The 17,212-nt window shown below is 40.5% G+C and overlaps 1 pseudogene across 1 annotated transcript; it reads right to left on the minus strand.

Moving 5' to 3' along the window:
• Positions 1–2,779: 2,779 nt before the first annotated feature.
• Positions 2,780–3,769, minus strand: LOC306643790 (small ribosomal subunit protein mS35-like; annotated as a pseudogene). Its single transcript has one exon. The product of its transcript is annotated as a small ribosomal subunit protein mS35-like (transcript).
• Between the last annotated feature and the right edge of the window lie 13,443 nt (positions 3,770–17,212).

Here is a 17,212-nt window from a genome sequence, read left to right on the forward strand (position 1 = left end):
CAAGGAAGGACCATTAGGTAGAAGGCAGTATTTCTCTGCACTTTTAGTGGGCTTTTCTAATGTTTTCCCCAGTCCTTTGACTTTCACTACCACTAAAAAGTCCTCAGAAGGCCTCAAGCTTAACTTCACTCAATTTTATTCTACCCAAGAAAATTAACACTAATTATAGGCACTCTTGTCATGCTATGAGAATCCTTTATATCAGAATAGAAACCCAATTTTATAATTTTGGACACGACCTGAAATATTCTTAACTCATGCTTTAATATTGAAAATGTCATTTAAAAATGTGTTTAAAAATCCTTCATTCCATGGAATTTGTGTGTGTGTGTGTGTGTGTCCGAGCTGGGGACCAAATCCAGGGTCTCATACATGCTGGGCAAGTGCTCTGCCACTGAACTACATTCCCAACCTTTTGAGTTTTGGGGGATTTTGTTTGTTTGTTTTGTTTGTTTGTTTGTTTTTGGTTATAGAATCTGACTAAGTTACTCAGGCTGGCCTTGAACTTTCTATCCTGCTTCAGCCTCCCTACTGGCTAGGATGACAGGTATTTACCACCATGCCTGGGCAGGAAGTCACATTTTAAAAATCTGGTTTCCTAACATCATCTACTAGTAAGTTAATCAGTCACCAGTAGGTTACTCAATATTACTCTTTAGATGTACTTCAGGAAATGTCAGAGAACACTCAAATTCCCTAGAATCTCCTGTATTCTAACAAAATGTAGACTCAAGAAAACTTCAAACTGTATGACTCCCTGACAGCATTCAAGATATTTTTTTTTCATCGTTGTGCTCAGCAGGTATGAGGGTCACATAAGTCAAAGTTCAAAGTGAAAAGTCAACCAGACTCTAAAGGAAGCTCATCAAGTATTGTCAAGAGGTAGCTGAACCCAGCTCATGTTATTTTTTCATAGTAAATTAAAGCATCTCAGAGACCTTCACTTTGTTAAACCCATCTGTATAAGGACTGTAAAAACAGATTTCTAATATCCCTTTTCAGAAGAAAAATAAAATTAAATTATCTTCAGGCTACATTACTAGACTAATGATGCCAGAAGCACAGAGCATTTTCTTAATTAACAAAATATCTCAGGTTAAATCTTGCTAACCTATCTGCAAGCAAATCCTCCCATCCTTCCCCAATATTTTGTTTCCCTGAAAGATAATGGCTTTGATTCTGGATCCTGATATTCTTAAGTTTTCTGTGAAATCAAATTCCATTTATGAGCCTTGCTTTTATTTCTCTCCCCCATTCCAATTTTACCTTTATGCTTTCAAAAGACAGACATGTTTTGATCTCTTGGAATTTGATTTCATCTTTCATTCAGCCTTAGAGTCACTATTCTTTTATATAACTTTTTAAAATTAAACACTTGCCAGAAGTTGAAGGAAACTAAAATCCTGGGAGATTTAGACAAGGATTATTTTACGTCCAAGAACTTCTACCCCTACTCGCAACTCACTGATACAAGAGCCCCAGGAGAGCAGAGGAAGGAGGATGGTGGTAAGCCAAGTGACTTACTTCAGTTATCCTTCCTGTCCCCCTCCTTCACCCTCCACTCTCTGGGCTGGTTTCTTTGCTAAGCACTTAGATGGCAACAGTGGATAAGACAATCACAGTCCCCATCCTTACAGAGCTTACAGACAAAAACTCCTACCATCGTGATACAATATATTAAATGCCAGAGTGAGGGCTCACGGGAGAATCCCACTCACCATACTCAGGAACCAGCTTCAAGGTACGCAACTTATACAGTCATACAGGGACCCAAGCTTAGATGAGTACTGTTGTCTGTCTTGAGATTTTTTTCCCCCACAAGGTCCTATTGCTCTGGACCAGTATGCTATATAGCCAGTCTTGGCCGGACTTGCCACACGAAACTCAGGTGCAGGCATTCTCCCTCTGTGGCCCAGTCTAGCATCTAAACTCTTTTGCTGAAGCAGGTTCCAATGAATTGACGTGCTTCCTTTTCCTCTTTAGTACACCACTGATTGCATTCTTTATTCTTGGAACTTGCCACCCCCTAAATTGTCTGCAGAATGATGTTCAATGCATTGGCACCTACTTCCTAGTTCATGTCATTGGTGTGGTTTTTGTATTTCAATGTCCTTTTGGATCACTGATACAGAGAAATAAAACCAACACGAAGATGTTACAAAGTTACTAATCAAATGGCAGATCACCTATACTCTACCCAGCCTGCTTTATGACCAGAGATGGAACAGAAACAAATCCTCCCCTATCAGGCTGAACAGTGCAGCAGCAAAGACTCTCCTTGAGGAACTGGCCTTTCTGCAACTCAACAGACTAGGGGACATTCAGTTCTCAGAGTCCCCAGCTCTCAAAAAGAATTCTTGAAGCGTTGTTTCTAGAGTTAAGACTCCACCATGACCCAGGCACACCCAAGGCAGGACCAGTCGGAGATGGGGCCCTCCACCCTTTGAGATCTGGGCCTATCTCATTCTCGCAGCGCCTCTTACTATCATACTCATTTTGTAAAGAAAGGCTTGAAAGGTCAAACTACTGGGATTAACCAGCTAGAGAGGAGACCCAAATACAGACTTTTTTTTTTTTCCATCTGACTAGTCTAATTAACCCAATATATAAACTTAAAAAAAAAAAAAAAAAGTTGGAAATAGTCATTGTCATCACACATTAAAGTGAAAGGGATAATTTTAAGTCTGATGTAAAACAATGTTTTTTAAAACATTTTCACTTTTATATCAAATTAGATATAGATTACATATATCATAATATTAATAAAGCAGGTTTTTCAACTTCATAATTCATGCCAAACTTAATATTCTCTTCACTGATTCTTTGTATTGGGAAAGGGTAGTTTCATTCCCCCCCTCATTCTTAAGAGTAAGAACAGATTTTCAGTATTCTTCAACTTCTTTAGTACCAAGGAGCTCTTCTTTATTTAGTTCTGTGTTCTTCTCAGCAGCTTTAATTAGAAGAAGAGTTTCCAGGATATTGTTTTCTGAGGCACTATTTTTCCATATATATTCTTCCATGTCCGCTTCAGTCTTATTTTTTTCCCATTCTTCAGTTTTCCAAGACTCATGGTACAAAACCGTTAGTAGATACATCGCATAATCATAATTCTGTCTCTTTAAAGGACACCTATCTGTTTTGATGGTAAGTACATCCACGATCTTGCAGTTATTGTTCTCCTACAAGCTTAATTTTCTTCTTTGCATGATCATCTAAATTCAAACTGGAAAGTTTCACCCTTAAGGTTGCTGCTCGAGCTTTGGGGTTTCAAATAGATGGTCCTGATGAAACAATCAGCTGTGTCAATTTCAATCAGAAAATGCTTCTCACATTTCTCGTCACTGACTAGTGCAGCTGGCCATTCAGTACAGAAATCTTTAAGAGCTTCACAGTTTTGTTTTTTTTTAATTGCTACAGGAGTCAAATGCAGAAAACTGGGGATCTTTAAAAGTTCCAGATTTCCCTCCTTTGCCATAGGCACGCCCTTTTTCACTGGATAACCCGTTTGAACAGGTAGAGGTACTGTGGAGGGTTTAAATGGTGCTGCAACAGGGTAAACACTAGGCCAGTCCTGGTCAACAGCCATTTTCTCTCTCCTAGGAGGTAGTACCTTTCTTCTCAGCTCCCTTTCACTTTTGGATGTTCTTTCTGTCATACGCAGTCCAGGCCTCGAAGCATGAGTGGCCAGGGATACCGCGGTGGAAAAGGCACACAGAGTCCTGACCCATGGCTGCAGGCCCAGCCAGAGCCCGAGCACCGCGGCCACCATGCTATGAGGACAGCAAGCGGGAGGGAACAAGTCTCTAGACTTCTCAACCTCTGTGCTTCCTCCTTTTCCCTAGTCTTAAGGCAGTGCCTCCTTATGATCCCCCTAAAAATCTTCCCTGCTGTATGATTAAGCACAAATAGAAACAAGAAGCCCCAGTCCCTCCACACTACCCCCAGCAGTTTCAGGTGCCCAAGGTAAATGTCCAGCTGCCAGAGCAGCAAGCTTCAGGACAAGGATGAGATAGGATAGGGGCAGACCTGCACCCCAGGATGGAGATGGTCTGCACCCTGGGTTGGAATGGGTGAAGGCACAACCTCTTTCTGGGAGCTGCACCCAGGGGAGGGTGATCTGTAGGAAGAGACTTGGGAGGAGAGGGCAGAGGTGTGAGGCCACAGCATCGGAGACGCCCCAGGAAGGGACTGGGGTAGGGTACACTGACCATGACACCAAGAAAAAAAGATTGATGAATTTAATTTTTAGGAAGGTTTCTGAGTCAAAAGTTGCATGAAGTATCTATACTGCCCTTCTAAAGTTATGGGGCTCAACTTAAGAACAGACCAATCACCACTGAGAAGTCCAAATTTGAGAGTCTTTATTAAGCCAGCCAGCTGACTGTCTCACACAATGCCCCAAAAAATGGCTATTGGGAGAACAGCCCCGGCCACAGGGTTGTAGGGGTTCTTATACCAAAAATCACATTAATTATAAGTGTTTGTTGCTATGATTTGAAATTACACATTAACATCATGAGATCATCCACAGAGGGGGAAGTGGGTCAAAATGACCCTTATCTAGCTACAAACTAAAGAATGGTTACTAACATCCACACAATCACTGTTCACATGGTACATTGTTTAGGAGCAATAGGGATCAAAAGAGAGCAGTTTTTCTTTACATAGGAATTGTCATTCTGTATTGTTAAACACGTCACACTAAGTAACTGATGATGGGCACAGAGGCAGGGCGTTCCCATGGGACAAGTTTATTTCCTACATAACATGGAGTCTCAGAGCAAAATGGAGTCTGTTTAGTCATTTCCCTTAGAGTCTGGCCTATAACATTCTCATGGAGTCAGATCTGTCAGCCCATCACACTAAAAGTTATGTTAAAAAAAAAAAAAAACCATATATATATATATATATATATATATATATATATATATATATATTCAAAGCTTCTGAAGTTAGACTACAATATCTTTGATGCAGTATCAACATATACTATGCTTCTTGAGATCCTGGTATTTAAGTTACAGAGAGAACAAATCAGCACTTTAGATCATTTCCACTGCTTTAGAAAGAGCTAGAAGATGATTCATCCTTCCAGAGGGACCTGCCCCTAACCATAACACCACTAAATATTGGAAGCTTTTTCTAGTCAAGAGAAAAAAAATTTTTTAACAAAATGATTAGAAATTAGACACTAGAATTCTTAAAAAGCATTTTAGGAGAAAAGGAAAATTCCTGGAAAATATCATCAGCTACCCAGGCCACAGAGCATACACCATACATATGACTAGATGTGCTCCGAAGTGTTAAAAATAAGGCTTGATAATGGGGACCCAACAGGGACCTGGGTTTCCCTAATAAGAATCTGGATTCCAGATGAACATTTTAGCCCCTAAAGGATTCTAAGAGCATGTGTATTTTGAAATAATTAGTCATCATGTAGTGGACCGTTTTACCAATTTTTCACTTTAGTGAAATCTCAGGTAAAGAGTCCATTAAATTATATTTGCTCTTTAGGGACTGACTTTCCTGATCTGTAAAGCAGAATAATGAAACAGTGACACATCATATCAGGCAATGAAATTAAAGAGGCTGTTTTCACTGAGCAGGGAATAACTCACCTAGTAAACAACCCAGAAAAGACCTAAAAGTCAAAAATTAAAATCTTGATATCAAGTTAACCCCCACAGTGCTGAAAAGGTTTGCCTTTAGTAACAAAAATAAATTTTCTAGATTCAGTAAAGAAAGTCATTCCCTGAAATAAGAATTGGCTCTAGGAATAGCAGGGCAAGGGAAGGGGAATATTTTATCTTCCAACTACAGCCCAAGTCACTCAGTGGAAATCCAATTTTCAAGTAGAAGAGAAACTCCCACAGCTTTTTCCCCAACCTTCCTTCACCAAGTGCAAGAGTAAGTTACCCATGGTCGTGGTATGTTCAGAAACCTAAAGAATAAACAATCCCAGTACACTTTTTTTTTTTTTTTGGTTCAATTTTTGAGATACATTTCAGGGGTATTTAGTACATTCACCATATCATTTGTGCAACTTCTAAATCCTAGACATTGGATCACTTCTAAATCCAAGACATTTCCATCACCATAAAAGCAAATTATGTGCAGAAGCATTGATTCTGTGTTTCCCTCCTCCTACTCCCTGGCGACCACTAGTTTGTCTCTTAGTTGTATGGATTTATCTATTCTGAATGTTTCAAACAAATGAGATTATACTAAGTGACTTTTGTGTCTGCCTTCTTTCTCTTGGCATAACATTTTTGGGGTTCATTCATGTTGTAGCATTTATCAGCACTTCATTCTTTTTCATGACTGATTAATATTCAATTGAATGGATTTACCTCTTTTCTTTTTCTCCATTCATCACTTGATAGATATTTCGGTTGTTGCCACCACTGGGCTACTATGACTCCTGCCACCTTGAGTTGTGACCCCCTTTAACATAAATGAGAGTGATTTATATACCACCCCTCATTTGGCCCTCTAATATGCATATCGTTCATTTCTCAGGATTATTTATAAGACACAAAAGATATATTTCATAGAAATAATTCCAAGTCACCCACCTACTAAATGGTAAAACCCAGGCCCTTTGACTTCAGAAGTGAGCTCTGTAGCGTATTAGACAGGAAGACTTCTAGTCCTTAACTCTATCTTAATTTCATCTGGAAGCAATTTTCCTTGGGCAGGTGAGGCCATACAAATTCATTTCATGCTCCGAATGCCACACAAAACTATGGCTAGACTTGAAGCTCCTAAGGAGTAGGATTATGTTTTGTACACTATCATAGAATATAGCACTGAAGATAGTATCTGCACAGCCACACAGAGCTATCACCAAACACAAGATTAGAAGGAAGAAAACACACACAAACACATACACTCAGGACAGACTCACACCATCACTGGAAAATATTTTCTTTGTTCCTGTGACTTCCTGATCACTGTGCCCCTTTCCACACACTGGGAATGTGAGTCAGGAGCAAGTCTGAACTGAAGGTAAAGTTAGTGGTGAAAATCACTGTGGAAAAATTCAGTAAACTTCATACTGCAGTCATCAGGCCTTTATTGCCTTTCTATTATGAAACTGTACTACGCTAAAAGCAAAAACCAATATGAAAAATAAAAACATCAAAAAATGCTTTGTAAGGCATTAGCTCCATTATACTTCTGTCAAGGTTAATACCCTACCCTTTCTGTGTCACAGAGAAATTATGGCTCCATGCACATCCCTCTTATATGCAGCTAAGCCCTGGATTAATGTATGATTTTAAAAAGTGAAGTTCCTATGTCACTGGACCAAGAACCAGAAGATGGATCCTAATCCTAGACCCATTTAAAATCATCAAATGTTAGGAGACTGTTCATTTCGGATCCCAATCTACTCCCAGTACATGTGAAAATGATATTCCTGCAGGACATTGGGTTAAGTGGCTAGCTGCTTGCAGCTAGAGAGAGTGGGAATGAAATAAAAGGAGTTTTAGATTGTGGAACCAACCTAGATGCCCTTCAACAGATGAATGGATAAAGAAACTCTGGTATATATACACAATGGAATATTATTCTGCCATAAAGAAGAATAATATTATGACATTTGCAAATAAATGGATGGAATTGGAGAATATCATGCTAGGTGAAATAAGCCAAGCCCAAAAAACCAAAGGCCGAGTGTTTTCCCTGATAAGTAGGGAATGATATATAATGGGGGTTGGCAGGGTGGGGAATGAGAGAATAAATGGGAAACTTTAGAATAATGTAGAAGGAAATGAGAGGGAGGGAGGGATGAAAAATGGTGGAATGAGACAGACATTACCCTAGAAATGAGAGGGAGGGAGGTATGAAAAATGGTGGAATGAGACAGACATTATTACCCTATGTACATCTATGATTACACGAATGGTATGAATCTACATTGTGCACAACCACAGAAATGAAATGATGTACCTCATTTGTGTACAATGAATCAAAATGCAGTCTGTAAAAACTTAAAAGCTAAATAATAATAATAAAAAAAAAACCCAAAGGAAACAAACCCAACCAACAAACCTCTGCAACTGATTAGAGGTTGGCACCATATGGTATTTATTACCCCACAGTTATCACCTTGTGGTAGTAACAGTGCTTAAAATTTTTGTTTTCTGTTGAAACATTTCACATTAGCATTATGCTATCTCACCATGACTTTTTAAAGTGAGTGGAAATATTCCCATTTTATAGAAAAGGAAGCTCAAGGTAAATGTAGTGATTTCTATAGTTATTCAGCTTAAAACTAGCAGATCCACAAGTATAAGCCAGGTTTTCGGATTCAATCCATGTGTCATTACCTAATTTATTCTTAAACTTGAGTGCATCAAATCATCTGAGAAGCTTGTTAAAGTACGGACACCCAAGCATGGCATCATGGGAATTGTGTTTCCAACAAGCTCCCAGGTGCAGCCAGTCTTAGGATCCCCGTTCAGGTGTGGCTGCCCAGTTGGCCAGTGTTCCATCACGTTGACCATGGAGGTTCTCTCGATTGCCTGTCACTTACCCACTGAAATACAGAACATTCGACTTTCACAGCCCATCCTGAGAAATGGGTGACCACAGCAAGAATCATCTGTCAAAACACTATTCTATGTTTGCTCCCACCTGAAGGCCCATTTCTCTACAAAAATCCCTGCTAGCCTCTTCCTCTAAAAACCTTTTGTATTTGAGGTATTTGCAGATCCTGAAATTGGAGAGTTCTCCCTATTGCAATAGTTTTTGAACAAAGTGTCTTCTTGCCAAGTCCATATTTGTCTTTATTTGACAAAGTTCTCAGCCTCTGAATAAACTGCAAGATTCATCAATGCTTCTCCACAGAAGGAAAAGATCTGACAATACCATTTGGGGTTTAATTTATGCACACAGCAAATCAATGGGGGATTTTACCCCATAGACAGCCTTGAGATTCCACATAGGCCAAAATGTGTTTATCTACGGCTTGTTGTAAACCTTGCTGATCTTAGTTTCTGGACTTTAATTCCTAGCATCTGAAAAATCAGTCCCGTAGGGACCTAAAGATGAAAGTTTTCCATATCTCCAGTTGTTCTCAAAATTCAAAAAATGTCTGCCGTGAAATAGATCTCTCCTGAGATAGACCCTGCTTCCTTGTGTTCTAGGAAATGTTTCTTGAGGCTGCCAAAGCAACCTTCAATACCGATTTTTTTCCTCCAAGGAGATGTCTCCCTTGTTTGTGCAACTCCCAGATTTGAGGTGTGCACATTTCGTAAACTCTGGCTAGGCAGCCTAAATGGCTCTCACTGCCTTAACCGTCCTCCTCCCAGCTGAACGCTTGGCTTGGCTTTGCAAAACTCTGGCCAAGAAATCACCCAGGCCCTTCAGAGGCAAATTTTAAGAGGAGAGTGCCAAAAAAGGAAATTAAAAACTTCTAAGTGCAAAAATTCCTTCCCATCAGTTAGAGAGCATTAGGCTATTTCTAGTCTACTACTTAAAGTGGCTTAATTTGTTGGTTGTTACTATTAACAATTATACAATGATGCCCCAAGTTTCAAAAATGCCAACTTTTTTAGGCAAGAAATAAAATGATCAAATGAAATTTGGATCTCAGGGGTGTGTAGTATCACTAGAACATTTCTAAAGAAACTCTGCAGTACAGCTTTCTGAGTAGGTGATGCCTCTTGTCTTATTTTACTCCACAGGACACTCAAAAAGGCAAAAGAGGTGACAGAAAGCAGCATGTATTGATAGGAAGAAAAATCCCTAGAGTTAAATACCTGGGCTTAATAAGGCAAACGTGGTCTAAGGCAAATCACTAAACCACTCCAAGCCTCAATTTCTTAACCTGTGGGAGTAGGCATAAATAACATGTGAATCCAGCCTACCTCGTTTTGGTTGAGAAGATGGAGGAGTTGGAAAACATTTTAAAACAGTTAAGTGTTTTAGAGGAAAAAAAAAAAATCAAAGCAATAAATATAAAATTCTATCATTCTGAGCCTTCAAATCATCCTAGGATGATTTGCTATGTATACTTTTACATCTCCAAAGATTTTTCTCCTTTATCACATGTCTCCAAGTCTTCATGAATGCTTTTGTCAAAAGATGATTCTGTAGGTAATGTTGGTACATTAACAAAGTACATAATATATGCATCTCCAAGCCACGCTGATAATATATACCATAAATTTAAGTACAACAGCACTTGCTTGTCTAAGGCCTTATTTAAACTCTTTTGGGAGTTAGCAATCAATTTATCTAACTCATTAGAATTGATTACATACATAGACTTTTTGCCTTTCAAGTGAACCAGAAACTTGCAATATTTTTCATAACAAGTCTGACATCTCGAATATACTTGTAATTCTCATGCTGAACCTGCAATAGAATGTTAATGTTCTGTTATCACTTTAAAGAGCAGGAAAAGGAGGCATTTTAAAAATTAGTCAAAGTGAGCTTTCAAGCATCTGCTATGCTTCCCTAGTCCTGGAACTTGAAAAGAAGCTATGTCCAGTCTGCATTACCTGAATTTACCTGGAGTGGAAAGGGGAGACATTGCAGAGGATTGGAGTCTGGAGCTGAGGCTTAAAAAAGTTGTCACCGCAAAAATTCCCTAACAGAACAGAGACCCAGTATACCTGGGTTCTTCTCACCAGCTTCAGGGACGCTCACAACATGGCCTGGGCCTGGTAGCAGCAGAGCTCTGTTGGACCTGAGCATCCTCCAGGTCCACCCCAGACCTACTGCATAAAACACTCCAGGGGTGGGGCCTGCCAACCTGTGCTTAACAAGCCTGCCAGGTAATTCCAATGCCTGCTCCAAGCTGAGCACTGCTGTTTATGCTATGGGTTGGCAGAGAAAACATCCGGTCCTGGTTTGATGATTCTGTGCCTAGAACCTGAAATGGACCTGGATTCAGTGCACCCTCCATTCATTTGACAGGTTCTATGATTTTTATAAGAAAGAAGTAAAGTCATGTGTTTTGTTTAAAAAAAAAATGACAAGCAACACAGGACAAATAGAAGACATCTGTGAATCCACAGTCCAGAATAAGCAGTCAGGGCCATGACATTGCACAACTCCAGGGAAGATACAATGTGAGTCATGGATCACAGCAGTCTTAACCACTATTCATATCTTTTTGAATATCTTCCAATATATCCTCCGTATAGAATCTGTGGTACCTATCATCTTAGAATCTGTTTTTTTATTGAAAGATATAATCATGATATAATCAAAACCATATGCTTTTTTTAAATTTGTGATGGTATTTTTTATTTTTGCAGACTGCATTTTGATTCATTGTACACAAATGGGGTACAAATTTTCATTTCTATGGTTGTGCACAATGTGGATTCACTGGATTATCATATGCTTTTAAACATTCCTAATATAGGTTATTTTTAGTGACAGTCTGGTCACTAAAATTCTGGTGGAATTTTCAGTGGGTTTACTATAAAGTATTGTATGTGATTTGATATTTTGATTATAATTTGAAACCCTTATAAATACTAAAATGAACAACTATGAATGTTTCTTCATGTGCACCTGTGGTTTTTCTCCTGTGGTAACTTCTAAGCAGAGAGATTAAAAATAAGGTCAAGAAGAAAGTTATCTTCTTGCTCTTTATTTGTGGTGGTATCATTCTATTTTACTCATAGCAGACTAAACTCTACATTTTGGAATTTTTTTTTTCAAGTAAGTATGTTAGGCTCTTTTCTGTGAATCACTGAAGCATCTAGCTCAATGAAGAATCTAACTTGGACTTGTCCTCACACTGCCATGTTAAAGAGATCCTAGCACCAAGGCAAAGTTCTTTCCAGAGGCAGCCTCCTGATTCAACATTAACAATTTTTGTCCATGTGCTTCCTACAACCAGCACAGTTTCTTTAGAGCTTTGCAGACAGCTCATTAGCCAGGTTGAGATCCATCAGTGAAGAACATAGAATTTTCCCCCACATTTCTGACACCCGTCATGGAATTTCAGTTCCTTTTCTTCATCTGGAATCCTTCGATGGCCCCTTTTTTCCTTCCACCCGTGACTAAATGGACTTCAATCAATTCGCATCATGTAGAAGCACAGCCATTCTGGAAGGGAGGGCGTTGCTGTGTGCACAGCACTAGGGGAGATACATGGCAGCCTTCCAAGGCTGTGGGTTGGTAATGGAAGGCTTGACAGGCACTTCATAACCCTGAAGCACTGTGATTACAAGCTCCAGCGCCTGCGTTAGGCGAGCAGGGGGAAAATTCGCAGTCCATCCAGCGCAGCGAGGCCCCTCATTGGAGCACTGCAGACATTTGGCTGAAAGCTGCAGAGCCTGCTCCAATGCGCCAGCTGGGGGCAGGAAATGAATCACACAGTAAAACGGAACGTGCTCACCTCTCTGCCTGCCACGTATCTATGAGCAGGCTGCCTCTGCATCTTCACATGTCTAACTGGGGCCATTAACCAGCCTGCATGGACTGGAGAGATTCTTCCAGATTATCACTCGGTCCATTGCTTTCCATATTCTCCAGATTATAGCAAACTCTGTAGAATACAGGGGGAAGCAAAGCAGTGAAGGGAAAAGCAGCCCCATGGAAGTGGAAATCCCGAAGGCCTGAGTTCCAATCCCTTCTCCACTGATTCCTCCTGTCCTCCCCTGTGATAGGGTGAGGGTGGCTGCTGTCCTCCTCACCCTACCACCCGCCATATGCAAGTGATAAACTGAATCAGCAATTCCTATAATTGATGAACTACCCCTGTTCTCCACTCCCAAAGGCCAGCGGGAAGATAAGGAGCAGTTAATTACGTCTGAATTCAGAACTACACATGGCCTTTTTTTGTTTTGCCCATTTAAAGTGGTCCCTCCCCATCAGCCCCTCCTTTCCACCTGCTTCAATGCTATTTACCCTCCAGTCATCCTTCAAGGTCATATCAAGACCCAGCCTGCAGTGGGTTCTGCCTTTCCTAATAGTATAGCAGTTATTGTTCTGACCACTACTTTGAGGCTCCTGTTATCTTTTAATTTGAATGTGTGTGTGTTTCACCTCCGTCACTAAATTATAAACTTCATAAAGTCAAAGATTATGAAGTATACTTCTGGGTATGCCCTGCAGTGACTCTCATCATGGAATTTATCCTAAGAAAGTAATCACAGGCACTTATGACTGATGAGTGGAAACCGATTTGTCACAATAATAACCAGTCCAAATAATAATTTTCTCCCGTAGAACCTGAAAGAGCAGGGATAATCCATCCTCCTCACCTATCCTCACTGTCACCTGCTTCCTAATTCCCTACATCCCGAGACTCAAGACCCTATAAAAGGCTGTTCTCTAGTCCTTCAAGACTCTGGAGACTTTGGGATTGGGGGTGGGCTTGAGGAAGGCTAAGATATATTTGTCTGGCAGAATTCCAGGCTACTTCCAATTTCCTCAGAGACAATTGCAACATTCTCAAAAATCCTCAAAACCAACAAACACTATGTTGGAGGGGAATTCTGAACTGAAATGAATAAAATATGGTAGGATTATTAAAGAACAGGGGGATCGCTGGGGCTCAGGTAGCAGACCCCTGATGCGGAAGGCAGAGTGGGCATCTCTGCTGCTATTGGCATTGACCCGCATGCTCAGTCTGTTTCCACACTGATGCTCAGCATTTAAAAAGTCTTTTGTTCCTCATTCATGTTTAAAATGCAAATAGCCCCTGTTTAAATAAGCATTAAGACAAATGGTTTATGTTAGGCCCTTAACTTAATGCAGGTTTTAATAGTAGAACAATAAGAAGAGATGCCATTGAATGAAAAAAGAGAATAGAAAAGGAACAAAAACCCCCTTGGGGGCCAAAAATAAATTTATCCTATTTTTAAAATTTTTTTCATTGTTGTGTTATAATTATACACAACAGTGGGGTTCATTGTTACTTATTTGTATATGCACACAATATAACAATATAATTTGGCCAATCTTAGCCTCAGTTATATCCGTTCTAGAATAATAATAAATCAACAGAAGCAAAAATAGCAACTTACTCTTGTAGGGTGGGTTGTAGTCTATGGAATATGGTGATATCTATCACCTAAGACTTTTCCCAGAACAATCCCCCAAAGTCGACAGAATTCCCACATGACTGGTGAACCAAACGAGTCTTAAGGAGACGAAGTGAGAACTCAGTGTGTCACAAATACTGATTAATAGAATGAGGCTTCAAAAACTTCACCATGTTTATTTATTCAGTGGATAATTATGAAGGACCTACTATAGAGCAGACTTGGGCTTAACATTAGGGATACACAAAGCCCAGCACAGATTCTGCCCTTGTAGACCTAGGAATCTCATAAATAATACAAGTACTAATCAAATTAGTGACAGAAATCAATGTGGCACTGCAGTGGTGAAAAGAGTCATGGTAGTGGTGACAAGGACAAGCAGCCTAGACAGAGAAGGCTGAGTAAAGGGACAATTGTGGAGAGTGGTGACAGAGGATGGGAGAGCAGTGACTGAGATTGGGGGGTCTCTGATGACCTCATGGCTGTGGCATGCCTGGTACCTGGGAATGTTTCTGTGCAAGGGCACAGGATGCTCAGCTGTTGTGGCAATGCCCTGCATGAGGAGGCTCTGTGCAAGAGTCCTATCAGCTCTGACCTTGATCTCAGGCACACAGCTCCCAGGAAGGAAGGAATTCTTATGCTAGACAACCACAATGTTTCACCAACTCCACTTCTTCAGTTCCTGCCCACTTTATAGTAAACTTTTAACAATGGACATTCTTCAGATCTACACAAAGCTCCTAACATTGCACTTTCCAACTGTGGATGGCAACTGCAGAAAAGCTACATAGATGTCCTAGTTTCTGTAACTTTCCTGAATACAAAGAATAATGCTTGCATAGTCTTCAACCTGATAAGGAGACATATATAAATAAAGATGACTGGCTTTAACTCTTTAGATCTGCATCTCCATCAGAGAGCAGAGCTCCACCTGATCCCAACTGAATCTTCAAAATCTGTGTTCAAGAATCTATTTTCCAATCCAATCCCTCTTGCTGAAGCTGAGAGTTCAGCTGCGCTGGTCACAGCAGACACTAGTTCGGCAAGGAGAGAAGGAGGGCAGTTTTCCAGAAAGATAGTAAAAACCCTAAGCAAGAGCCAGCACGTGTATTCCAGAAACTATCAGAAGGCCAGCGAGGCTGCAGGAGGAGAGCAAGGGAGCAGGTGGTGCAGAAGGAGTGTGGGGAGGTTGGTGGTGGGAGAGCACTTAGAGTCTGGTTTGCCCTGACATGGACTTTGGTCTTTCTAATAAAAATAATTAATTGCTGTGGTTAAAATGTTTTAAATAAGGAGATGAGTCTGAGAAGTTTCCATGATTGAAAAGCATCCTTGTGCACAGTGACCCCATGTTCCCACACCTAAGTGTTTCCAGTCAAAGTGAACATGTACAGTGGGAAGCCACGGCCCTTCCACTTGCCATGGCTGTCCAAACCTGAGGATCCCAAACCTGACAGAAGACCATGATGCCTCCTTTCTCCACCCACACCTCCCTAGATCTTGACTGTAAGGTTCCATGCTGGGCACCACTGCAGACAAATAGCTCAGGCTCAAACTCCATTGACAAGAAGTCTGTTACTTGAAGAAGGAAATAAGCCATGTGAACAAAGAGCTTCTGGACAAAGAACGATAGCTGTCTCCTGGTTAAGAAAAGGAAATAATCCCAAGATCACAGAGCTGCAGCCTTTCCTTGTGGGATAGTTGGATATAAAGTGTTCCCCCTGGTGCATGTGCTAAAGGCATGGTTGCCAGCCGGTGGCACTATTTGCGGATGATAGAACCCTTAGGAGGTGGGGCCTAGCGGAAGGAAGTTAGGTCATCAGGACAGGCCCTCGAAGGAGATGTTAAGACCCCAGCCCCTTCCTCTTTGTTTCCTATATGACATAAGGTGACCAGTCTTCTGCCACACACTCCGTTTGCCATGATATATGTGCCACCACAGGCCTAAAGCAGTAGGGCCAAGTAACCATGGACTGAAACCATGAACCAAAATAAACCATTCCTTGAAGTGAATTTTCTCAGATATTTTGTCATAACAGAAAACTGACAGGATTGACCATAGAACCCAGGTTATTTCAAAGAAAGCGTTGCTATAAAAGAGCAGGGTGCAGCTAAATTCCTGTCTGCCATGTGACCCTCCCTCTTGCATGCACTCTCACCATAATGACATTTACTACGATGTGATATAGACAAGGGAACCCTGACCAGATCTGAACTGACAGGGCCACCCAATGATAGATTTTTATCCTCCCAAACTGTGAGTTAAATAAGGATCTTTTCTCTATACTCAACCTCAGGTATTTCGTTATAGCCAAAAAAAAAAAAAAAAAAAATCACACAGACTAATATTGTGGTAACATTTAAATCACATAGACCTTGCAGCGATGCAGATGATATGTAGTTTTCTGGCTACATATCTTTTGTTTTACTTTTAGGTATTCCACATGAAGTGAATGTAAAAGGTGCTTTCTACCTACTCATAGGAAAGCAGTTCATTTCTCAGCATAGGCAGGCTGTTGATTATACTTCTAACCCAGCTTTTCAGCCATATAGTTGATGAAAACTTTCTCAAAATCTGGCAGTGGTTTAACTGACAGTCACATTCCCCACATTTTTCAGTCTTCCAGTATTTTAAGCAAAAACTGAAAGAGTATATTTTAGAAACCATTTTATGTGCTTTTATAGGGGTTTCTTTTCTTTGGTATCAAGACTCAGCTGTAAGAAATCTCCAAAGCAAAGAAGATGGCAGGATAAGGAACATGGGGCTAGAAAAATTCAGTCCACTCCTCCTGAGCCCGCACATTCTCAGCTCTCTATTGAACAGAGAGCCCATAGGTTAAAGTGTACGTATAAAGCAGATGCACTGATTTCTACTTTGATCCACTGTATCATGGAGCTGCTTTTTTGCTCCTTGGACAAGTCTAATGAGACAGAACACTCATGCAACAAGGCACATGAAGCAGGTTTATTGTAGATACCCATCAAGGGGCAACAGAAGCATAGAATTTATGATAACGTGGCTCCTCGAGGTTCAGGAAAGTTGACCAGAATTGATGGAGTCTTATCTGTGTACCCCCCTTGAACATAAGTAAGGGGTCCCAGAAAGCATTCCACCATGGGTTTGCACCTCAGGAGCAACAGGACTCACTGAGATAAAGTGTTGAAGGACATCATGATCTGGGAGGAGTGGGAACAGA

Source organism: Sciurus vulgaris, assembly GCF_902686455.1.
Source record: "Sciurus vulgaris genome assembly, chromosome: 14".
Classification (NCBI taxonomy): Eukaryota; Metazoa; Chordata; class Mammalia; order Rodentia; family Sciuridae; genus Sciurus; species Sciurus vulgaris.